General features: G+C 43.7%; 1 protein-coding gene and 1 non-coding gene across 2 annotated transcripts in view; one reads left to right on the top strand and one right to left on the bottom strand.

Moving 5' to 3' along the window:
• The window catches only part of LOC144670314 (histone H2B-like), a 1,149,071-nt gene that overhangs the window by 728,305 nt on the left and 397,191 nt on the right, over window positions 1-23,575 (top strand). The gene's annotated exons all lie outside the window — the stretch shown is intronic.
• Window positions 18,540-18,629, bottom strand: trnar-ucg (transfer RNA arginine (anticodon UCG)). The gene is given in 2 exon segments: window positions 18,540-18,575; window positions 18,593-18,629. It is a non-coding gene; the product is annotated as a tRNA-Arg (tRNA).

Raw genomic sequence — 23,575 nt, 5'->3', positions numbered from 1 at the left:
GATTAAAGGGGCAGCGACAGCATGGATACAAAATTGAATAAGGGACAGAAAGGGTAAAGTAGTGGCGAGCTCTGAAGAAGAGTCATACGGACTCAAACGTTAACTCTGTTTCTCTCTGCACAGATGCTGCCAGGGCTGCTGAGTTTTTACAGCATTTTCTGTTTTATTGTAAATTTTAATAACTTCCAGCCTATATTCAAGTTTGCTGATAACAATAGGTTGGTGACATGGTTAGTAGCGTCTGTGGGAGCAGCAATTTTCAAAGGGTCATTGACAGATTCAGTGAGAGAATAAAGCTGTGGCCGGTGGTGGTCAACACTGGGAAGAGTGAGGTCATCCACCTTGAACTAAAGAAAGATCCGAGAATTTCCTAAACAGTCAGAAACTTGGGACTATGCCGGAGGAGCTGAGACTGAAAGCTGAGTGAGACCGGAGGGTGGAGAAAGAACAGCGGCAGAGCTGCCCGAGAGCAGCCGCGAAGGAGAGAGAAGGAGAGAAGAGTGAGAGTGGTGGGGGATAAAGAGCGGAGAGGAAGGGGCTGGAGCAAACCGGACATGTTCAAAATATTCAATGCTTGATATCACAGGAAAGGAGGTAACTGGTTAGTTTGTGCCGATTTCTCTGTTTTTCTCTTTCTAAACTTGGACATTGATTGAAACTAGGAGATGAGAATTTTTTAAAAAATCAATCAGGGTAAGTATAACAGTAAGTGCGAGTGTGATAACTGGACTCAATGATAATCATGGGGAAAATACTCTGCTGCTTGGAGTCATACCTACCACAGAGGAAGATGTTAGTGGTTGCTGGAGGTCAATCACCTCAGCTCCAGGACATCATTGCAGGAGTTCCTCAGGGGAGTGTCCTCGGCCCAACTATCTTCAGCTGCTTCATCAATGACCATCCTTCCAAAATAAGGTCAGAAACCTGATGACTGCACAAAGTTCAGCACCATTCACGTCTCTTTGGATACTGAAGCAGTCCATCACCAAGTGCCAGGAAGGTTTGGATGAGGGAAATTAATATACTATCGTCAAGTGTGAAGGCAAATGGTGAGTGTAATTCAAAGATTCTAAGAAGGGGATATAGATAGGGAAATCATGTTAGATTATTGTTTTAGAGCTCCTCCAGAATGTAAGCAGCAGGGATGATAAAGGGTAGCCAGTTGTATTCCAAAAGACATTCTATAAGGTGCCACATAAAATGTCACGACACAAGATAAGAGTACATGTTGTTATGGTTCATATATTACCATGGATTGAGAACTGGCTAACTAACAGGAAACAGAGGGTCAGGATAAATGGGTCATTTTGAGGTTGGCAAACTATAACTAGTAGACAGATACAGAGTTCAGTGTTGGGGCCTCTACTATTTATGATCGATGTTAATGATTTGAATGATGGGATCCACTGTATTGTAGCAAAATTTGTTGACGACGCAATTATAGGAATCAAATCATGTTGTAAGGTGGATACAGAGAGTCTGCATAGATATGTAGATGTTCAAGTGAGTGGGGATAAAATGGCAGATGTAGTACAATGTAGTAAAATGACAGGTTGCCCACTTCTGCAAGAAGCATAGGAGAGAGGAATATTACTTACATGGAGAGAGACTGCAGAATCCTGTGGTACAGAGGGATCCTTGTACAAGAATTACAAAAAATGTTTAGATGACATTGCAGAATGCTGCAGTACAGATGGATATGGGTGCCACTGTATAAGAATCATTGAAAAAAAGTTAGCATGCAGGTGCATCAAATACTTAGGGGGGCATGCGGAATGTTGGTCTTAATTGCAAGGGCACTGGAATAGAAAAGCGGAAAACCCTTGCTGCAACTGTACAGGGCATTGGCGAGACGAAACCTAGAATAATGGGTGCTGATTTGGTCTGATTACTGAAGGATGGACATTACTTGCATTGAAGACAGTTCCCAAGAAAGGTGACTGGGATATTCCCTCGACTGAGGGGGTTTTCTAATGAGGAAGGGTTGATCAGGTTGGATCTAGACTCATTGGAGTTTCGAATGACTTAACTATATGATAGTGAATGAGCATCTGGCAATGAGTGACCAAAATATGTGAGAGACAGACATTCAGTTCGAGCAGAAAGGTCACATACATGCTGGTTATCACCTCAAGTGAGGCCAATAAGGACGGAATGAGTGGTAAACTGAGCACGTTAAATTCCCATCAGCACTAACAGGTAAAACAAGACAGGAAACAATCAGAGGCACTCAAATAATAATTCACTGTAATCTGCATTTAATACAATCCCGAAGGAATGAAATGTTTATGATAATTATGGTTACCTATTATTATGGTTAATATTATTAATCATGGGGACGGAATTCCATAAATTAAACCAGTGATTAAGAAGGAATAACAATTACTGTCCAGATAATGATGAACTGTGTATTTGGTGCGATGCTGTCTCCGCTATGCTGATAGTTTTGTCCTTCTCGGTGGTTCATGTCACAGGGAGGACGCTGCTGTTCAAATAAAGATGGCGAATTACTGCAGGGTGTCCTATAGATCGGAAAACCTGCGGCTAAGTTCCCCTCCGAGTCACTCATCATCCTGACTTGTAAATATATCGCCGTTCCATCACTGTCGCTGGGTTAAAATCCTGGAACTTCCTTCCTAACAGCACTGTGGGTGTACCTACACCACACGGAATGCAGCGGTTCAAGAAATCAGCCCACCACCACCTTTTCAAGGGTAACTCGGGATGGGCAAATAATTCCGGCCCAGTCAGCGAAGCCAACATCCCGTGAATTAACTTTAAAAAATATGACTTTCACGATATTGTTTCCATCTAAGAGGATGTTTTTTTCCATTCAGATAATGAAACAGTGATAGTGAAGAGGAGGTGGCCACTCAGGACATTGTGCCTGTGCCAGTTCTTTGGGAGGAATGGGCTGAGGGAAAGGGGAATGCATTGGCTGCGATGCGTTTGCAGCATTTACAGTTTGTATCCATCTGTGAATAAACACCATACCAGAGATTTGTTGAAGATTGAATTTTTGCACTGGAAGCAAGAAACTGATGCAAATAACAGACATGATTGTGGGCAACAGGAAATACTCCCTTTTGGCATTAATGAGAATGTAAATAGCAGAGGTTGGTTTCGATCCATCGACCTCTGGGTTATGGGCCCAGCACGCTTCCGCTGCGCCACTCTGCTGCTTGGTGTTTAACGTCTGCTGTTCCATTATGGTTTTAAAGTGTTTCACATGTTTAGAATACATTTCCTGCTGTGGAATTGTGCTCTCTGGTGTTGAGAAATGTTCTTTGTTGTTGTGTAAAATTCTTCCCTGCAGTACAAACGTGTTCCGGTTGTATAAATATGATGGCCGAGCCAGCGAATCTCATATCCATTGAATTTTTAAAAAAGTTCCGCTCTGTTGCACTTCTCAGCTCTGGCCAGTAGATGTCAGCACACTCAGAGAGCGACAGAACAGACAAGAACCGTTCACATTTTATTGGACGGCGAAGGGGGATATCTGGAATTACTAACGGTGGAGATGACATTTCATAATACTTTGTTATACCAAACAGAAGTTGTGCTGAAACCGTCAGATTGTTGTTTTGTATTTGAGAGTGAGATACATTCTTCACTGCCCTTTTCTGGCCAATTCTGTGAACGTGGGATTCAATATCTATGTCACTTACTGGTACTGTATGAAACTGAGAGACATTCTGAAGCTGTCAGTCTTGGTTACTGTATGTAAGTGTGGAGACATTGTCAGTGGAACTGCCAATGTGTTTGAATTTATCCTGACAGTCACTCTCTTGGACAGTATATTTGTGTTATATTCCATTCCTATCTGTATCATTGTTTTCTGAGACTGAGAGAGGTGGGTTACATTGTGAAACTGTCAGTGGAACTGTATGTGTGGAAGGATTTTGCTCTATCAGTCAGCTTCTGGTGCTGAAAGTGAGTGTTGGAGTCATTCTGTGTCTCTCATTCTCTGGTACAATATACCTGTGTCATATTCAGACTGCATATTGCATTTTCTGGTATTGTGTGAGTGTCTGGACACTTTTTGACTTGCCAGTTGAACTGTAGGTGTGGAAGTGTTTTATGCTCAGTCACTTTCTGGTAATGCAAATGAGTTAGGGACTCATTCTGAATCTCTTAATGGTGTGTGTGTGTGTTTAACTCTATCAGACAGTACTTCTGTATGTGAACATGGAAATCATTCTGAATCTGAAGTCTTTGGTGCCCTTTTTTTATTCATTCGTGGGATGTTGGCTTCGCTGGCTATGCCAGCAGTTATTGTCCATCCTTAGTTGCCCTTGAGAAGGTGGTGGTGAGATACCTTCTTGAACCACTGCAGTGCATGTGGTGCAGGTACATCCTCAGTACTATTCAGAAGGGAGTTCCAGGATTTTGACCCAGCGACAGTGAAGGAACAGCAATATATTTCCAAGTCAGAATTTTGAGTGTAGTATCCATTCTTTATCCATTACATACATGTCAGACTCTCGTAACGTGTGTGAGCGTAGCATTCAAAGCAGATTTGTCAATGGCACTCTGTATCTGTGATATTGTAAAGGAAGTGTGGGATTCATATGTTTCTTTCATCACTTGGTTGTGTTTGTGTGCATGAGATTCATTCTGTATCTGTCAGTGGGATTAATTTTATGTCTGTCAAACTTTGGTATTATAAAAAATTGTGAGATTCAATTGGTGTTTTTTAATCATCGGTATTGTATGTGAAAGTGGAATTTACAGTGTGTGTGTGTTAGTGTGTGGTCTTCCATTTGTATCCGTCAGCATCTGTTACTCTATGTGATGCTTGGACTCTTTCTAAATCTCTCAGTGGTACAATTGGTGTGTCATATTTCTTTAGTATCACTCAGATTCAGCTATTGTGAGTGAGTGCAGTGAACAGCCTGTATCTTTCAACATCTGGCACTGAAAATGTGCTTGAGAATTATTCTCTGCTTCTGTGTGAGTGTGGGATTCATTATATAACCTTCAGTCTCTGGGACTAATTATATGTTTTGATTCATTCCACATACATTTCCAGCAGAACAACAAGCCACTGATATGGTAGGTTTAAAGAAAACAATGTGTGTCAGCTTTGGCTGAGTATTAAACCTTTGTCACTGTGAACACAATTGTGAAAGATAATGTATCCTTCAATCTGATCCTGGATTGGTCCGCAAGTGTAACTCCAGCTTGTACGAAACAATTTGATATGTGGCATTCAGTCTGATTCTGAGTCAGACTTTCCACACAAATGCAAAATGGAGCTCAGTCCTGAATTGGTAAAGTATCTTTAATTTGACACTGTGTGAGGATTTAGAATTAGCATGGAGTTTATAGCTCAATCCATAGTCATCAAATTAATTTTGTATCCTAGTTTCATAATCAGGGTGAGTTTTAACTAGAATCTGAGTTTGGATCTCAGGTTATACTCACTTTCAGAATATCTCAAACTGATAATGTAATTGAGATTTGGGTTTGCATCTAATGTATGTGTCAGGACACAATGTGGGAATTAATACTGCAATTTATAAACTAGTGATGTGTGCAAATATTGGACTGCTGCAAACATGGATCTCAGTGTACATTATTAAGGTTAAGCCTGTAAACTTGAAACTGGAAACATGGATCAGTTTTATTTGACATTTAGTTTGTAGCTGAGGCTGTACTATTGTGGAATTGACCTGGTGAAAATTGGATCGTGGGTGAGAATGTGGACTACCCGTCTGTGGTACTGAGTCGAGGTAACATGGAAACAACATCTATCTCTCCTGCACAGTTTGATTGATGGATGGAAAGTGTGACTCTGGAATTATTTCTGCTGTCTCGGATAGTGAAATTGATGACCTGTCTGTGTCTCTGCGCTCTGTCAGTGATAATATACGTACTGTGTGGGAGGAGCAGGTGGGAATCTTCATTCTAGCTTGGCTGGAGGAAACACCATATTTATTCTGCTTCCTTCAATTATTTGCCTGTTGGAAAAAAGTATATTTTAGGACTCAAGTACAGGTGGGGTGAAAGATACGGATTCCGTCAGTCTAACTTCTATAATTAACCATTGTGAATGGTTTGAGAGGCTTTAGCCAGGCTCTAGCTCTGATTGGTCAGTCCATTCTCATTCCAAATCTTCAACCAATCGGAGAGCCAGGTAGCAGGAATTGGAAGTGCCGATTGGCTTATATTTTCAAACTCGAAAAGCCCGCCAATTTGACGGAAAAAAAGACAACAGCCGAACGGCTTAATTTCCAGGCAATTTTAATCTCACACTTTAGGAGCTGTAATATTGCATTTTGCGTCACAGAATCCTGGCGCTATTTTAGGAACAGGTTAAATTTGTCAATCTCTTATCTGTAACCGGCGGTAACAAAGCAGCGATTTAAAACAGAGCCAATCTCAGCTCACTGGAAACGCAATAACAGATTACCAACCGACTCCTTCACACAGGCTTCATCGGGACAGAGAGAAACGGCTGATTTCTGATCCTGTCCCCTGAAAGCGGCCGGGAATGTTACAATCGGAAGAGTGGAGCGCTCCAGCAGCCACACGCTCAGCATAGCTGCTCTTTCTCAGGAGCCTGTGAACAGGGCCCGCGGGGAGCTGCAGTCCAGCCCGGGAGGAGCGAGACTTGGCTTTGGCTTTGTCCTGGGCTCTACCGCCGGTCTTTCTACAATCTTACACACACTTACACCACGAATGAAGAATTCCTCCCGCACTCAACCTTCCCCTATCTTCTGGGGAATGCAGTCGGCCTCCTTCTGAATGGTCAATGTGTTCGGAATCTCATTGGGTGGCTTTTATAACCAATCAGAGAGCAGCCTATTTCACCAGCTTTCAAAGGTCAATGAGGAAATGGGCCGGAGATTGACTGAGCCAAACTGGCAGAGCTGAAACGGGTTTTCAAATTGAACATTAGCGCCAATGTATTTGAGAATGGCTGAAAAAAAGAGACATGTCAAAGCTTTGCCTTCTGCACTCAGCAGGACACTCGCAAGATAACCAATATAAGGGGAAGACAACAATTTATACTGATAGAGAATAGACTTCAGGGTGGAAAGTAACGGTCTTTGGCCCGGTCATGAGCTTGTGTGATACACAGCGCGAAATGATCTGATCAGGGTAGCCATTACCCTGCAGGATGCCTTTGATGAGCCCGATTTCAGCATCAAGCTTGCACGGTGAGCAAATGGCTCGGGCCCTATTTACAAAGTTGCCGATAAGACCAATCTTACAGAGCGTGGGACTGTAAGAATCCCAACGCGTATATTGACCAGTGAAGGTCGGCTTGCGGTAAACCTGCTAGAGAATCCTCTGGAAGATTTCTCAACTAGTGTGTGATGGAAGGGGAGTTATTTTGACTGCTCCATTTCATAGGTGAATTTGAGCGCAGGACGGAGCCCATAAAGACATGTAAGGAAATTGTTACATGCAGCTGCGGATTTAAATATAGCAAACGTATCATCCACATATCGGAAATATGCGAGAGGGCGGGGGTGAGGCGTCTTTCCACCCAAGACCCGAATTTTACGTTCGAAAAACGTGAGTGATGAAAACGTTTGATGTATTTCATTTCATTAGTCCTTTATTTCCTTGTTGGAAATTCCACCACTCTTTCTGTTGTTCTTTATCTCATTTTGGAAACCACAGAGATTAAATCCACGGGTCCGGAATTGTGGTCTGACCACGGGTAAGGCTAAAAAATGCACCGCTGCTGCGAATCGAACCCAGGTCAACTGCTTGGAAGGCAGCTATGCTCACCACTATACCACCATCGCACATTTCTTCAAATTACAGTCAGCATTTATAGTACCGCGAAACACACTATATCTTTAGCATTTTGTGTCTGATTGATAAACTGTTTTGCAATAACTCTCACCATGTTCATCGACACCAACACCCATCTAGGACCCTCCACCCCTGCCTGTCCCTCCGTCCCCACCCCATCTTCCAATCCCAGCCCCGGCCGTGTATTCACTATACCCCCTGACCTTCCCCTCTCCGACGCTGAACGTTCAGTGCTCAGCAAAGGACTAAGTTTCATACCCTTACGCCCTCATCTCAATGAATTTTGGGCTTGGCATGATGATGAACTCTTCTTCCACCGTCTTCGTCTCCATGCTCACTTCTTTGGGCAGGAGTCCTCCCCCCGTTCACCGAATCCTTTCACCCACCTCCAGGAATCTCCCTCCACCTGGACCCCTCCCTCTGGATTCTTACCTTCTCTTGATCTTTTCATTGAGAACTGTCGGCGTGACATTAGTCGTCTCAATTTCTCTGCTCCTCTCACCAATTCTAACCTGTCTCTCTGAACTTACTGCACTCCATTCTCTCAGGTCCAACCCCAACATTGTCATCAAACCCTCTGACAAGGGTGGTGCTGTTGTTGTCTGGCGCACTGACCTCTACCTCGCAGAGACTGAACATCAACTCGCAGACACTTCCTCCTACCTCTCCCTGGACCATGACTCGACCACTGAACATCAAGCCATTGTTTCCAGGGCTGTCACTGACCTCATCTCCTCTGGAGATCTTCCTCCCACAGCTTCCAACCTGATAGTAGCCCAACCTCAGACGGCCCGCTTCTACCTCCTACCCAAAATCCACAAACAGAACTGTCCCAGCAGACTGATCATGTCAGCCTGTTCCTGCCCCACGGAACTCATTTCTCGTTATCTTGACTCCCTTCTCTCTCCCCTTGTCCAGTCCCTTCCCACCTACGTCCGTGATTCCTCTGACACCTTACGTCACATCAACAATTTCAGGTTACCTTGCCCCAACCGCTTCCTCTTCACCATGGACGTCCAATCCCGCTACACCTCCATCCCCCACCAGGATGGTCTGAGGGCTCTTAGCTTCTTCCTTGAAAAGAGGCCCGAACAATCCCCAACCATCACTACTCTCCTCCGTCTGGCTGAACTTGTTCTCACCCTGAACATTTTCTCCTTTAACTCCTCTCACTTCCTCCAAATAAAAGGTGTGGCTATAGGTACCCGCATGGGCCCCAGCTATGCCTGTCTCTTTATGGGATATGTGGAACATTCCTTGTTCCAGTCCTACTCCGGCCACCTCCCACAACTCTTTCTCTGGTACATCGATGATTGCTTCGCTGCTGCTTCATGCTCTCGTCGGAAACTGGAAAAATTTATTAATTTTGCTTCCAATCTCCACCCCTCCATCATTTTCACATGGTCCATCTCTGACACTTCCCTTCCCTTCCTTGACCTCTCTGTCTCAATTTCTGTTGATGGACTGTCCCCCAATATCCATTACAAGCCTACCGACTCCCACAGCTATCTCGACTACAGCTCCCCACACCCCGCTTCCTGTAAGGACTCCATCCCATTCTCTCAGTTCCTTCGCCTCCGTCGCATCTGTTCTGATGATGCTACCTTCAAAAGCAGTTCTTCTGACATGTCCTCCTTCTTCCTTAACCGAGGTTTTCCACCCACGCTCGTTGACAGGGCCCTCAACCATGTCCGGCCCATCTCCCGTGCATCCACCCTCATGCCTTCTCCTCCCTCCCAGAAACATGATAGGGTTCCCCTTGTCCTCACTTATCACCCCACCAGCCTCCACATTCAAAGGATCATTCTCCGCCATTTCCGCCAACTCCATCATGATGCCACCACCAAACACATCTTCCCTTCACGCCGCCTGAGGGAATTCCGTAGGGATCGGTCCCTCTGGGACACCCTGATCCACTCCTCCATCACCCCCTAATCCTCAACCCCCACCTATGGCACCTCCCCATGCCCACGCAGAAGTTGCAACACCTGCCCCTTCACTTCCTCTCTCCTCACCGTCCAAGGGCCCAAGCACTCCTTTCATGTGAAGCAGCATTTCACTTGCATTTCCCCTAACTTAGTCTACTGCATTCGTTGCTCCCATTGCGGTCTCCTCTACATTGGAGAGACCAAACGCAAACTGGGCGACCGCTTTGCAGAACACCTGCGGTCTGTCCGCAAGAAAGACCCAAACCTCCCTGTCGCTTGCCATTTTAACATTCCACCCTGCTCTCTTGCCCACATGTCTGTCCTTGGCTTGCTGCAGTGAAGCCCAACGCAAACTGGAGGAACAGCACCTCATCTTCCGACTGGGCACTTTACAGCCTTCTGGACTGAATATTGATTTCAACAACTTTAGATCTTGAACTCCCTCCCCCATTCCCACCCCCATTCCGTTTCTTCCCACTACCTTTTGTTTTTTCCATATATAGATTTTTCTTTTCCCACCTATTTCCATTAATTTTAAATATATACCTGTAATGCCCTGTCAGTCTTTCCACTGCACCCCCACTAGAGCTGTACCTTGAGTGTCCTGCCATCCATTCTTAATTAGCACATTCTCTTAGATAATATCACCACCTTTGACACGTCTTTGTTCCTTTGTCTGTGACATCTTTTGATTATCTGCTCCTATCACTGCTTGCTTGTCCCTACTACCACACCCCGCCCAACTTCTCTCTCCCCCCCACCCCCCACCTTAAACCAACTTATATTTCACCCTGCTCCTAATTTTACTCAGTTCTGCTGAAGGGTCATGAGGACTCGAAATGTCAACTCTTTTCTTCCCTGCCGATGCTGCCAGACCTGCTGAGTTTTTCCAGGTAATTCTGTTTTTGTTTTGGACTTCCAGCATCCGCAGTAGTTTTTTGTTTTTATTCAGAATAATTTCCCGGCCCCGCTCTCTGCAATCAGGTCTGACAGTATCTCTCGCGAAGAATCAAACATTAACTCTGTCCCTCTCTCCACTGATGCTGCCAGACCTGGAACGAGGCGAACGTTTCGATTCCAATGTGACTTCTTCGCCAGTTCTGAGAGGCTCTGTTTCACTCGCCGCAGATGCTGCCGGAGCTGCCGAGTTATTTTCAACCGCTTCTTTGTTTTTATTTCAGAATGTCAACAAAGCCAGGCCATTCAGGAGAGACTTTAAAAATATTGTTTCACGCAAAGATAGAGGTGTGAAACTGTCTTCCCTAATAAGCAGTAAATGCTGCCTCAATGAATAAAATTCCAAATCCGTGAGTGATAGATTTTTGCGAGGCAACAGTATAATAGGATATGGAATCAGGGCAGCTGGATGGAGCTAAGACACAGATGAGCCATTGTCTAACTGAGTGGTGGAACAGGAAGGAGGGACTGAATGGCCTTCTCCTGTCCCTCCACAGAGACCTGGAACTCTGGGCTCAGACACTCTCTTCTCCATGGATCCCCGTCATTCTAGACTCGGGCACTCGTGTCAGGATCACACTTCACAAATAATCACTGACATGATCGGATTCTCCCGCTTTTATTGCTATATTTTCAGCTGTAGTACTTTTAAAACTCCTGTTTTATAATTAGAGTGAATTTTACTGTTTTTATAAAACGATCAACATTGAACTTGCGCCTAACACAGGGATCCAGGCAGGGATGGAAAGTCCAACTTAGAGTGAGTGAAGAAGAGTCGCTGAGGTTGAAAAGTGCACCGATGTCTTCAGCATCTCAGGAGGGCTCGTCCGGGAATTAAACCTGACAACTCGAGCAAACTAATTTAAAGAACACCCCTAAATGAGAATAATACCACTAAAGACTGGAACAACGAGGCAGCCAGGGACGCTGCATCAACCAAAGATAACTTTCATTGTCTCCCCAATCCTTTTAACCAACCTGTCACATCACAATTGTCAAGTCAGAAAATGTAAGAGTTACACCACAGCTCAGGTATTGACAAGGAATGTGAAACTGGGTCCATGTCTCACATCAATGACCTTTCACCAGAACTGGGAAAAGTTAGTTTTGTAATAAGCTGTAAGTCAATGTAAGGCAAGAAAATAAATCAAAAGCGAAAGCCTGTGATATGTTGGAAATTAGTTTTAAAAAATGAGAAAATAGTTTATGCTGCTTGGCCAGAGAGAGGGAAACATAAACTCTTAGATTTTCAACAGCACAAAATGAGGCCCGTCGTGTCCTTGAAAACTCTCTGTAAGATCAATGGAACAAGTAAAGAAACAAAGGATGTTTCTGGAGGAGGAGTGAATGGCAGATTGATGAACAACTGCCATCCGAAAATAAAAACACGTGGAAAAGGAATCTCGAAATAACCTCTGTAAACAGGAAAAGCGAAGTCAAAATGGGGCGCGGGAGGGAGGGAGAATGGGTGGGTGGGTTGGGGACACTTTTCCAGAGCGATATTGTTGATCTCAATGATCTCACTGGAAAGCTGGAAAGTGTCTAATTGAAAGATGAGGCGCTGTTCTTCGAGCGTACCTGAGCTTCATCGGAACATTGCAGGAGGCCGAGAGCCGAGTGATCTGCGGAAGAGCCAGGCCGCCAGTCATTTTGTTTCACCAGCTTGACTGTGTGGATGAGTTGGATCGAGTTCCTGCTGATTTACCGGCGGAACTTGGGTATCAATTCTGTCACGAGAAGCTGACACTCCGACACCTTCTGTCCAAAGATACTCCAACTCCAACATTTACTGTCCTACTGTGTCCCTGAGTCACATTCTGCTGAGTAATTTATTTCATTCCTGTTCAAATCCCTGATTGTTAATTCCCTCTGAACCGGATTGCTCAAACACAAGAAAAGGCTCAAACTCGTCTCAGTGTAAATACCACAATACAGTTAAAGTGTGGATAAAATCAAATTAAACTGCGGGACTCCAGTTCTGCCGGTTTCTATGTTCTTTCAGGCACGATTGAAACCGACTGATTTCAACATCAGGATCAATCCAGATTCCCGTTACATGGACAAACCTTCTTTAACATTTGCGTTCATTTTCTTCACGTGTATTGCAGTGATATACTGTCTGCAATGATTTCCCGGGCTCTTAAACATGCTCCTAATTTCAATAAATGTCACCATCTCGAACGCAAAGAAGTTTGAAAAACCTTTTGGACAACGCACCCTGATCCGGCCAAATGAAAATCAAACTGTGGGACTCTCAGGCTGTGTTTAAACTAAAGAAAACCTCTAGGGCCAAGGTAATGGCAATCAGCACGTAAATGCATTGAATGGGTACATTAATGTTGATAAACTTCCAGCAAACTCTGGTGAACTCACTTCGGTGACTCTTCATGCTCTGTTCGGACCTGAAAAAATATATCAAATTTGCTTCCAATTTCCACCCCTCCATCACCTTCACATCGTCCATCTCCAATACTTCCCTTCCCTACCTTGACCTCTCTGTCTCCATTTCTTGTAATAGACTGCCCACCAATATTCAATACAAGCTCACCGACCCCCACAGCTACCTCGACTACAGCTCCTCACACCCCGCTTCCTGTAAGGGCTCCATCCTATTCTCTCAGTTCCTTCAGCGCCTTTGCATGTGTCCCGATGAGGTAACTTTCCAAAACGGCGCTTCTGACATGACGTCTTTCTTCCTTAACCGAGGTTTCCCACCCACTGTAGTTAGCAGTGCCCTCAACCATGTCCCTCCCATCTCTCGCGCCTTTACCCTCACAACTTCCTCTCCCTTGCACAACCACGATAGGGTCCCCCTTGTCCTCACTTTCCACCCCACCAACTTCCATATTCAAAGGATCATCCTCCGCCATTTCGTCCAACTCAATCATGATTCCACCACCTTACCCTCATCCTCCCCGACCACCACCCCCCCAACCCGTCAGCATCCCAGAGGGACCGTTCCCTCGGGGACAACCTGGTTCACTCCTCCATCACTCCCAACACCTCATCCCCATCCCATGGCACCATCCCATGCAATCGAAGAAGGTGCAACAATTGCTCCTTTACCTCATCCCTCCTCACTGTCAAAGGGCCAGATCATTCCTTTCAGGTGAAGCAGTGCTACACTTGCACCTCTTCCAATTTGGTCTACTGCATTCGCTGCTCCCAATGCGGCCTCGTCTATATTGGGGACATCAAACCCAGACTGTGTGACCGCTTTGCGGAACACCTCTTGTCTGTCTGCAGGCATGACCCAGACATTTCTGTCGCTTGCCTTTTCAACACACCATCCTGCTCTCATGCCCACATGACCCTCCTTGGCCTGCTGCAATTTTTCAGTGAAGCTCAATGCAAACTGGAGGAACAGCACCTCATCTTGCGATTAGGCACTTTACAGCTTTCTGGACTTAACTTGAGTTCAACAACTTTAGACCAGGAACTCTCCCCTCAATCCGCACCCCCTTTATTAGTCCCCTTTTTGACTAAATTATTTTATTTTACTTTTTATCCACTTGGTTTTATTTTTATTCATTTATCCACAGTTTAATCCGCTTTTTGCCCCCCTTCTATTCCATTTTCTAATTTTTTAATTCCTCACCACCGCCCCCACCCCCACCCCATCCCCCAAAGTGTCACCTGTTACGTGTTCCATGTTGTTCTTTCACTCAATGCTACCCTTGTTTCCAATGATCACACTCTGCTTTCTTTCCTTTACACCACTATCAACACCTTTTATTTAGCTCCACCACCCAACCCCCCGCCCCCAACCACCTGATACAATATAAATGTCATCACGTTTGCGCTTCTCTTCAGCTCGGAAGAAGTGTCACACGGACCTGAAACGTTAACTCTGCTTCTCTCCCCACAGATGCTGCTAGACCTGCTGAGATTTTCCAGCATTTTCTGTTTTTGTTTCAGTTTTGCAGCAGCTGCAGTATTTTGCTTTAATCTACGGCATTTAACAAATCGACTCATGTACTTTGGCATCCATGAACTGTTGGCACAGGCCCTAAATATTCAGTCTGGTGTTTAATGATGGAAATATAGTTTCAACACCATGTCCAAAATGTCTATGCGCAGTGTGAAAACCCACCGTTGAAATACTGGAACAGACCATCATTTGGTAGCAAAAACAAACCCCTTCCGGCTTCACAGAGGAATCGATCCAATAGGAACACAAACTTCATGAACGACATTTGAAATTTAACCACATCAGAAATTGCTCTAATATTCAGTTGGTCTGTCCGCCACTGGACTGATGAAAGATCAACTCCTGTGTCCAATCAGTAAGATATGCAGCCACCGAGAAAGAGGTTTAACAGAGAGGGGAAAGCCCGGTTGATTGGATTTGGTTATTGTTAACAAAATCATCATCAGACTGATTTTTCATGGTTAATATTCCCCAAAGCTGATGGAAGAATTTGCAGCTGGGGGAATATAGAGAATGCAGGGGTGACAGGATTCTCTGTGTCAGCAGCAGATACTGGTAACTGACTGGTGGATGGGGTTCTAGTATTCAACAGGAAATCGTTAATCGTGAGAGGAAAATGTTCTCAACAAAGGAATGAGCCTCGTTTCAGTTCCCTCCAGATTTCGTTTTTCGTTATGAAGATGGGGAGGAGAAATTAACTTTGACTGTTAAGAAAAACGAGTGGGTGATGATTTGTTAGGTCCAGGAAGATGTGAATATAGAAACGGACGGAGACTGTTCTCCGCTCAATCCAATTCAGCTCAGTATTTGAACTTTATCCATTCACCGTGTTTTTGTAACCCTTAGAATAATTACTGAACAAACAAACAAACAAAAACTATCAGATGCAGTTTCTAAATGTTCAGATTGACCTCCAGGTTCAAAAGCATATTGCGGGAGAGGGTTGCAGATTTGCACGGTCCTTTGTGTGAAGAAACCTTCCTGATATCACCCTTGATCGGCTTAGCTCAAATTTTATGTTAGGCCCTTTTGTCTTGTAGAAATGGGGATCGTAAACTCAGCCCCAATTGCTCGCTCTCTCTCCTCACCATTCACCTGATTTGTTCTGCTCTCTGTAACTCTCTTTGACTCTCGGGCTCCCTCCATAAGCTGCTTAGTTCCAGAAATTAAATCACAACTCGGTCCCTTCATTTAAACCAATGACTGCTTCTTTAAGGAAGTTCTTCGTTCCGATTTATCGAGTAATTTGATGGAACATGCGGACAAGGAGCAGGTGTCGGCCAAGAAGTTTTACGATGTTGCAGGGATGGGGTCAGACTGAGAAATCATGCCTGACGGTCGGGAGTACAGGACGGCGAGGCAGCGACAGAATGAGACAGATTAGTCAGTGAGAAATAGCTTCTCTTTGTGCAAGGCACTGGTTTTAAACGAATCAGTGGGGACATGAGGATTCATCTTCCATGGTGGGTGGTAAGGATCGGGAATGCACTGTCTGGGGCAAGTGGGAGAGGCAGGTTAAAATCATAGTGGAACTGGACAACTGCCTGAAGAGAAACGTTTACATGGCTATGGAGAGAGGGCAGGGGACTGGGATAGCTGAGTTCCTGTTGAAGAATCTCAGGACAGAAAAAAGGCCGAATGGTCTCCTTCTCTGCTGTAACTTTTCCACTTGTACGGGTGTGAGGTTCTCTCTGCATCACTTTGTCACTGGAACAGGATTTGAGTGTGGAATTCATTCTCCATCTGTCGGTCTCAGTGGATTAATTCTTTATCGCTTTGTCCGTGGGACGGGATTTGATTTCGGGATTTATCGGGGATCTGTCAGTTTCTGATGATGTGCCTGTGTGTATGATTCATTCTGTATCGCTCTGTCTCTTGTACACCGTGAGAGTGTGCGATTCAATGTGTATCAGTCAGTGTCTCGTGCCACGCCTGAGTTAATGATTCATTCTGGGTCTCTCTGTCTTTTACTCTCAGTTTGAGTGTGGGATTCATTACGTGTCTGTCAGTCCCTGAGACACTTTACAAATCAGGATTCATTCAACCCAGAATATACCTCACTGAAAGTGGGCCATTTGTTCTAACAGGTAAACTGCCCGACAAGATCCTCCACCTAGAATACTTCATGTAACATTATCTGTTTATCGCTGAAATTCATTCTCCTCCTAGACTTACCTAGACTTCCTTTAAATGCAGTTTATCTAATCGTCTCAGTTGCTCCAGGCGATAGTTGGCCTGTAACTGCTGCCGATTCAATGGGAATAAATTAATTAATCATGTTTTCTAAATTGTATTTCATATTTTCATTCCTATGTCTGCCCCATCACATCACATCACAAATTCCTCACATTGACCTGTTTCCGCGACACCGACAATGTGAATTTCTTCCGCTCTGTTGCGGCCAGTAGATGGCAGCACATTCTGATATAGTGATGTTGACAGATCATAGACAATCGAGAAGACTTGTTCACATTATTTGGAAAGGGACAGTTTTAGAAATACTAGGAGAGTGGAGTTGACCTTTTCTTATATGCATTTTGTAACAACCAATAGTTATCGTCTGTTCCTCGATACGATGATGACATCCACTCAGGGCCGTGAGTTTCTGCCATGGGTCTTCATGTGAGTGAACAGGTCAATTCTCGGTCCACAGATCTTTGGACACATGGGACAGGATGTCCCAAGAGGTAGTGAGATCCGGAGTGCAGGATTTGCTTCCTGTCACTTCTCCTCAGCCGCCGTTCTGCCTCATCATTGAGACCTTGTGACTCAGAGTGTGCTGCAGCTTGTGGGATGAGTTTTGGTCATTTTGAGTGATGAGAAGCAAGCTCCTCGCAGTCATTAATATGAATGCTGCAGCGCTTGAATGAACATTTCAGAGAATCACTGATGCGTTTTCTTTGTCCTCCCCTAGAATGTTGGCCATTGGAGAATTGAGAAAACAGGACCTGGAGGGTGCGACACTTTTCGACCATCCGGACACAGCGTGCAGTCCATCCAAGTTAATGTTTCAGGAGTTTGGCCTGAATGATTGATGAGCTACCTTCAAGAACGCCACTCCAGTTTATTCGGCAGCGCTCCCATGGAATCTGGAGAGTGCCGCGGAGACATTGCGGATGGAACTTATCCAACACTCTTATGAGTCGCCGATGCACAGTTAAGTAATTATAACGTTGTATACGACCCATCAGCCGTTGTCTTGTGTGTGAGAGCGAGATACAGGCTTATCGTCCCTTCTCTACTCCATTATTGCTTCATTCAGCCTCCCAAAATCTTTCATAAGTTTAAAGACCTGTATGAGACCACCCCTCAGCCTTCCTTTTTCAAGGAATATGGGCGCTTTTTGCAAGCTCAGCATTTGTTGAGCATCTCACATTATCCTCGAAGTTACGAGTGAAGCAAATTGCTGTGTGTCTGGAGTCACATGTAGGGCAGGCAAGGGAAGGGTGGATGATTTATTTCCCTAAAGGGCATTCGTGAACCGGGTGGGTTTTTACTACAATCGATGATAGTTTCATAGCCGCCATTACTGAGCCTAGGTTTCAATTCCAAATTTAGGAAATATTTTAATTTAAATCTGCTCTGGTGGGATTTAGACCCGTGCCCGCAGAGATTAACCTGGTCCTCTGTATTGTTAGTCCAGTGACATCAGATTCAGGTAATTCAGATTCATGCGAAAATTGGAATTATCCCAAGGCATTTTATTAAACCGATTGATGCAAAGATTTTTGTTCCAGTTGGATAAATCAATAACTTAACGAACCTGATCAGATATTGTGGGTCTGTTCGGAACTACACAAAATACAAAGATGAGTTAGAAATTAATGCACAAATTAACAAGAGCAGAGAGTGTGAGAAAGAGCCCTGAAATGTTTGGAAGGTAACGCAGAACCTTCAGCTGACGAATGAGACGGCGGTTTTCAGGAAGTTAAACAGATTGCTGTATAAAACGACCGCGGCAGGACTCGAACCTGCAATCTTCTGATAACCTCAGCCAACACCACCGAAGTCAGACGCCTTATCCATTAGGCCACGCGGCCATCGCTTAGTCTCTACCGTGTGGCCTCCCCTCTAGCGTTGCTAAATTGCAGAAAATAAACCACAGAACAGCCTCTTCATATAAACCATTACCAAAGGAAGCCGTTCTTCACGAATTAATGAGCAATTTTATCAATGTTTCCGACATGTTAAGACGATAGTGTCAGAGAGAGAAACTTCCGCGAATTTTGGAATTGGGGGAGGGGTAGGGGTGTGGGGGCGTTGGGGCGCAGTCAAAAAACATGACTTTTCCGGAGTGAAATTAGGAAACTTCTCTCTCAGCAAAGGGGACTGGAATTTCAGAGATCCCATCGGGAAACAGCACTTTAATTTTAAATCTCAGTTTGATAGATTTGTATTCATCAAATATATGATGGATCAGTGAGAAAATGGGTATTTATCTGTATCTGAAATTTGCTCCTTGTAATATTATGGAAGACATTGAGTTATACATTCATTGCAATCGAACCCAGGTTTCTGTGATGATAAATAATATTTCCACTCCTGAATCGCCAATCATGCTGAAATCATGTTACAGCACATAATGAGAACACTCGGCCCGTCTGGACTCTGCTGACCCTCTGAACGAGCAGCTCACCTACTGAACTCCACAGCCTTTTCCCTCTAACACTGCACATTCTAATTTTCAGATCAAGATCCAACTCCCTTTTGAAAACTTCAATTGTCCTGCCTCTACCACACACTCAGGCAATACATTCCGCATCCTAAACACATGCTGCATGAAAAAAAAATCCTTATGTTGTAATTTCTTATTTTGTAAATTAACTTAAATCTGTGTCCTCTTGTTCTGGATCATTCCATGAATCCAACAATTAACCCATATTTACACTGTCCAGACCACTCGTGATTTTGAATACCTCTATCAAATCTCCTCTCAAACTTCCTCACTTCATGAAACATATTCCAACATCTACAATCAATCAATGTGAATGAAGTTCCTCATGCCTGGAATCTGTCTTGTCAATTTTTTCTGCAATCTCACTAATGCCTTCACAACCTTGCTAAATTGTGTTGCACAGAATTAGATACAATACTCCAGGTGAGATCGAAACAGTGTTTTCTACAGGCTTCACGTAACTTATTGTTTTTTTACTCTATGCCATATTGATGAAGCCAATGACGTTCTACGCTTTACTGGCTATTCTCTCAACCTGTCCTGTAACGATAAATGATTTATGAACATATGCGCCCACATCCCTCTGTTCCCACAATCCCTTTAGAATTGTAACCTTTATTTCGTGTTGTCTCTCTCTGTTCTTCCTCCCAAAACGAATGACACTAGGTTACTCGGCAATAAATTTCATCTGGTAATTGTCCGCCCATTCCATCAACATATCTAGATCCTTTTGGAGTTCTACTCTGTCCTCCTCACAGTTGGCAATGCTTCTAACTTTTGTATCATCGGCAAATTTTGGAATTGTGAGGTTGCAACAAGGTCTGGATGATTAATAAATAACTGGAAAAACAGGAGCCCTAAGACTGGACACAACAACACAAGAAATAGGAACAGCAGAAGACCACATGGCCCATCGCGTCTACTCTGCCATTCAACGCCATCATGGTTGACCTTGGGCCTCAACTCTATTTTTCTGCCAGATCCCCATATCCCGCAAGTCCCCGAGAGACCTGGGGAGCTCCACAAGATAACTTTCTCCAGTCCAAAATGCAACAGTTCACCACAAATCTTTGGTTACCGTCACTCAGCTCATTTTGTATCTGTGCTGCTACTATCCCTTCTATTCAATGAGTTCTATCTTACCTCAGAAGTCTTTTGTCCGGCACTTTATCAAATGCCTTTTGCAAGTCCATGTAAATCACATCAACGGCTTCACCCTCATCAAAACTCTTTGTTTTTGCATCAAAAATTAACCAAAGTTAAGTAACACGATTTGTTCTTATCAAATTGTTAGGAAATAGAGCGGTTTAAGTAAGTTATATTGGTATTTGTAGTTGTTAGGAATGAGTTTTAGCTTTAAAGTTTAAGTTTGATTTGTATTTCTGTATGTGTGTTAAGAAAGGTCAAATGGAGTTTTAGTTTCGTTTTAAAAAGGTTCTTGCATTTCTAATGAGGTTTACGACTTAGGAAGTTAAGCAAACACATCAATTTGGCCTGTTGCCTAGCAACAGGGAAGCTGAGAGGCAGGTCCCTCCCACAGACACACACGCAGAAGACAAACAGCAGTTTTGATTAGGAAGCTGCGGACCTCAGTTGGTTTTTGAAACTTGCTGCCAAGAGAGACTGGAAAAGGGGGCAGATAGTTAGTCCCAAGCGAAAGAAAAATCCCAAATTCCAGGAAAGTGGAAGAGGGGAAAGTTCAAAGCAGACCTTCTGGTGAAAGGAAGGATGAGAACCTGGATAATGTCCTGTTAATGAATTTAAGAGTGAGGGGCAGAGGGAAAGGCTCCAAGTTTCAGAGTTAAAGAGTCAGAAGCTGCAGGAAACAGATTTAAAGCGAGAACAATTGGCAAGGGTCAAGAAGGCCCAAAGAGACAACTGAAGGTCTTTAAATTTTGCCATGGGCAGGTGAAGCAGAAGCGTACTGTTAACAGCTGAGTCGATGAGAGAGAGAGCGTGGAAGATAGCTTGTATGTATGTGGTGACCCAGGGGAGAGGAACATTGCAAGGACAGTTCTAAATCCTGCAGCTGAATTCTTGCAGAAGGCGTCTGAATGAAAGCATTGGTTTGGGAAAAGGTTCCAAGGTGAAGTGTGGAGCGCAGAGATTGGAAATCCTCGTGTGAAAGACGGAGTGCAGTGAAACTGGTTGACTCACGGTTTGCAAAGCACCTGGAGGGAGTTGAGGAGAGATCCATTGCATCTGGTTAAGTTGGCATCTGTCACTTGGTTTCAGAGTCTGGCATGCCTGACCACAGGGTGCCTATTGATAAATAGACTGTGTAATTAGTGTGGAAATTAAAGTATAAGATAGCTTTTGTACCTTATGTTATCCTTACAAATCTGTATAGATCTGTAAAGGTATAGTTGTGGGTGAAAGAGTTTTGGAAGATAGTTCATTTTTTCTCTTTGAATAAATGTTTTATTTATTTTTTGTTAAAAGGTGATCAGATGACTCCTGTGACTCTGTTCAGTAGCTACTTTCTACGTATTTAAACAAAAAAAATAAAAGTTAGGATCTATCAAGCTGGGTTCCACTCTGGATTTAGGATTGTCCAGGGGTAATCTCAGCTGGAACCATAACATAATCCATGCTGCTTTTACTTATTAATGTGCATTTTCCCGAGGTAATTTTCATGTTGTCAGGAATTTTACTTTCTGAAAGGTAGCTCACCACCCAGGTTAAACTGGCTGCCCTGTAGTTTCTGGGCTTATCCTTACACATTTGTTTGAACATAGATGCAACAATAGCAATTCTCCAATCTGCTGTCACCACCCCGAGTCTAAGGAATATTGGAAAATTGTGGCCTGCGTCCCTGCAATTCCTGCTCTCCTCCCTCAGTATTCTGGATGCATCTCGCCTATGTCTGGTCCTAATCAACGTTAAGCACACAAAGCCTATCAAATACCTTCTCCTGAAATTGTTTATTACCTTTACACTAAAATATCGATCGAGGTGAAATGGTTCACTTTCTGCTCAGTGCAACTCCTAGGATACAAACAAAATATGATCACATCAAAATCAAACTATGGGGCTACCAGATCTGGCAGTCTCAGAGAAGTTACAGTTCCATCAGAGAATATTACAATTCTCTCAGAGAAGATTACAATTCTCACAGAGAAGATTAGAATTCCCTCAGAGAATGTTACAAATCTCTCAGAGAGAAGATTACAATTCTCACAGAGAAGATTAGAATTCCCTCAGAGAAGGTTACAAATCTCTCAGAGAGAAAATTACAATTCTCTCAGAGACGATTACAGTTCTCTCAGAGAAGATTACAATTCTGTCAGTGAAGATTACAATTCTCTCAGAGAAGATTACAATTCTCTCAGTGAAGATAGCAATTCTCTCAGAGAAGGTTACAGTTCTCTCAGAGACGATTACAGTTGACTCAGAGAAGATTTCAATTCTCTCAGAGAGGGTTACAATTCTCTCAGTGAAGATAGCAATTCTCTCAGGGGAGATTACAATTCTCTCAGTGAAGGCTACAATTCTATCAGTGAAGTTTGCAATTCTCTTAGAGAATGTGACAATTCTCTCAGAGAGGATTACAGTTCTCTCAGAGAAGGTTACAATTCTCTTAGTGAAGACTACAATTCTCTCAAAGAATACGACAGTCCAATGCATTCATCCAGAAAATGGATTTGTGTCATTGGCGTGTTCGGGTAACAATTCAGTGCGATTGTTTTTTTTTTTCAAATTGTCTTCATTTCCTTCATGTGTGATTCATTGATGAATTCTCTGCAATGATGGGCTCAGTTCGCTAATATAAGCAAACCGATCCACCTAGACCGCAAAGAGTTTTCGAAAGTGCACTGAGCGGCTTACAGGACAAATAACATCACGTGAGAGCTCGCTTGAGATTTGAAACAGAGACCGCTCACATTCTCACTTATGAAACGTCCCATTGCGAGAATCACACCGCGAGACCAATAATGTAACTGCATGTATATAACGCAGCCAATATTGACTTTCATTGGCACCCAAAACAGATCAGCCATTATTTCAGAGCGCTATAGGTAAAAGAGAACATTGAAGAAATACACCAGGCAGTGTCTAGGCCAGACAGTGTCCATGGAGACGGTAAGAAAACTCAAGCTTCAGTTACACTCATCCTCTTCTTGGGATAAATTAACTCTTAAACTTCTCTTATTAGGATAAATTAACCGTCCAATTACATGAGCAACAGTTCCTTCATTTACTCCACGTATTTTGCAGTGATAATTTCGCTGTAATGGCTTCTCAGGTTCTGAAACCTCGCCCCGGTTTAAGTAAAATCCGCCTTTTCGCTCGCCAAGAAATTTGGATTTC

Source organism: Cetorhinus maximus, chromosome 31, assembly GCF_964194155.1.
Source record: "Cetorhinus maximus chromosome 31, sCetMax3.hap1.1, whole genome shotgun sequence".
In the NCBI taxonomy this organism is placed as follows: domain Eukaryota; kingdom Metazoa; phylum Chordata; class Chondrichthyes; order Lamniformes; family Cetorhinidae; genus Cetorhinus; species Cetorhinus maximus.
The sequence above is the reverse complement of the archived record's forward strand: the minus strand, read 5'-3'. Positions and strand labels throughout refer to the sequence as shown.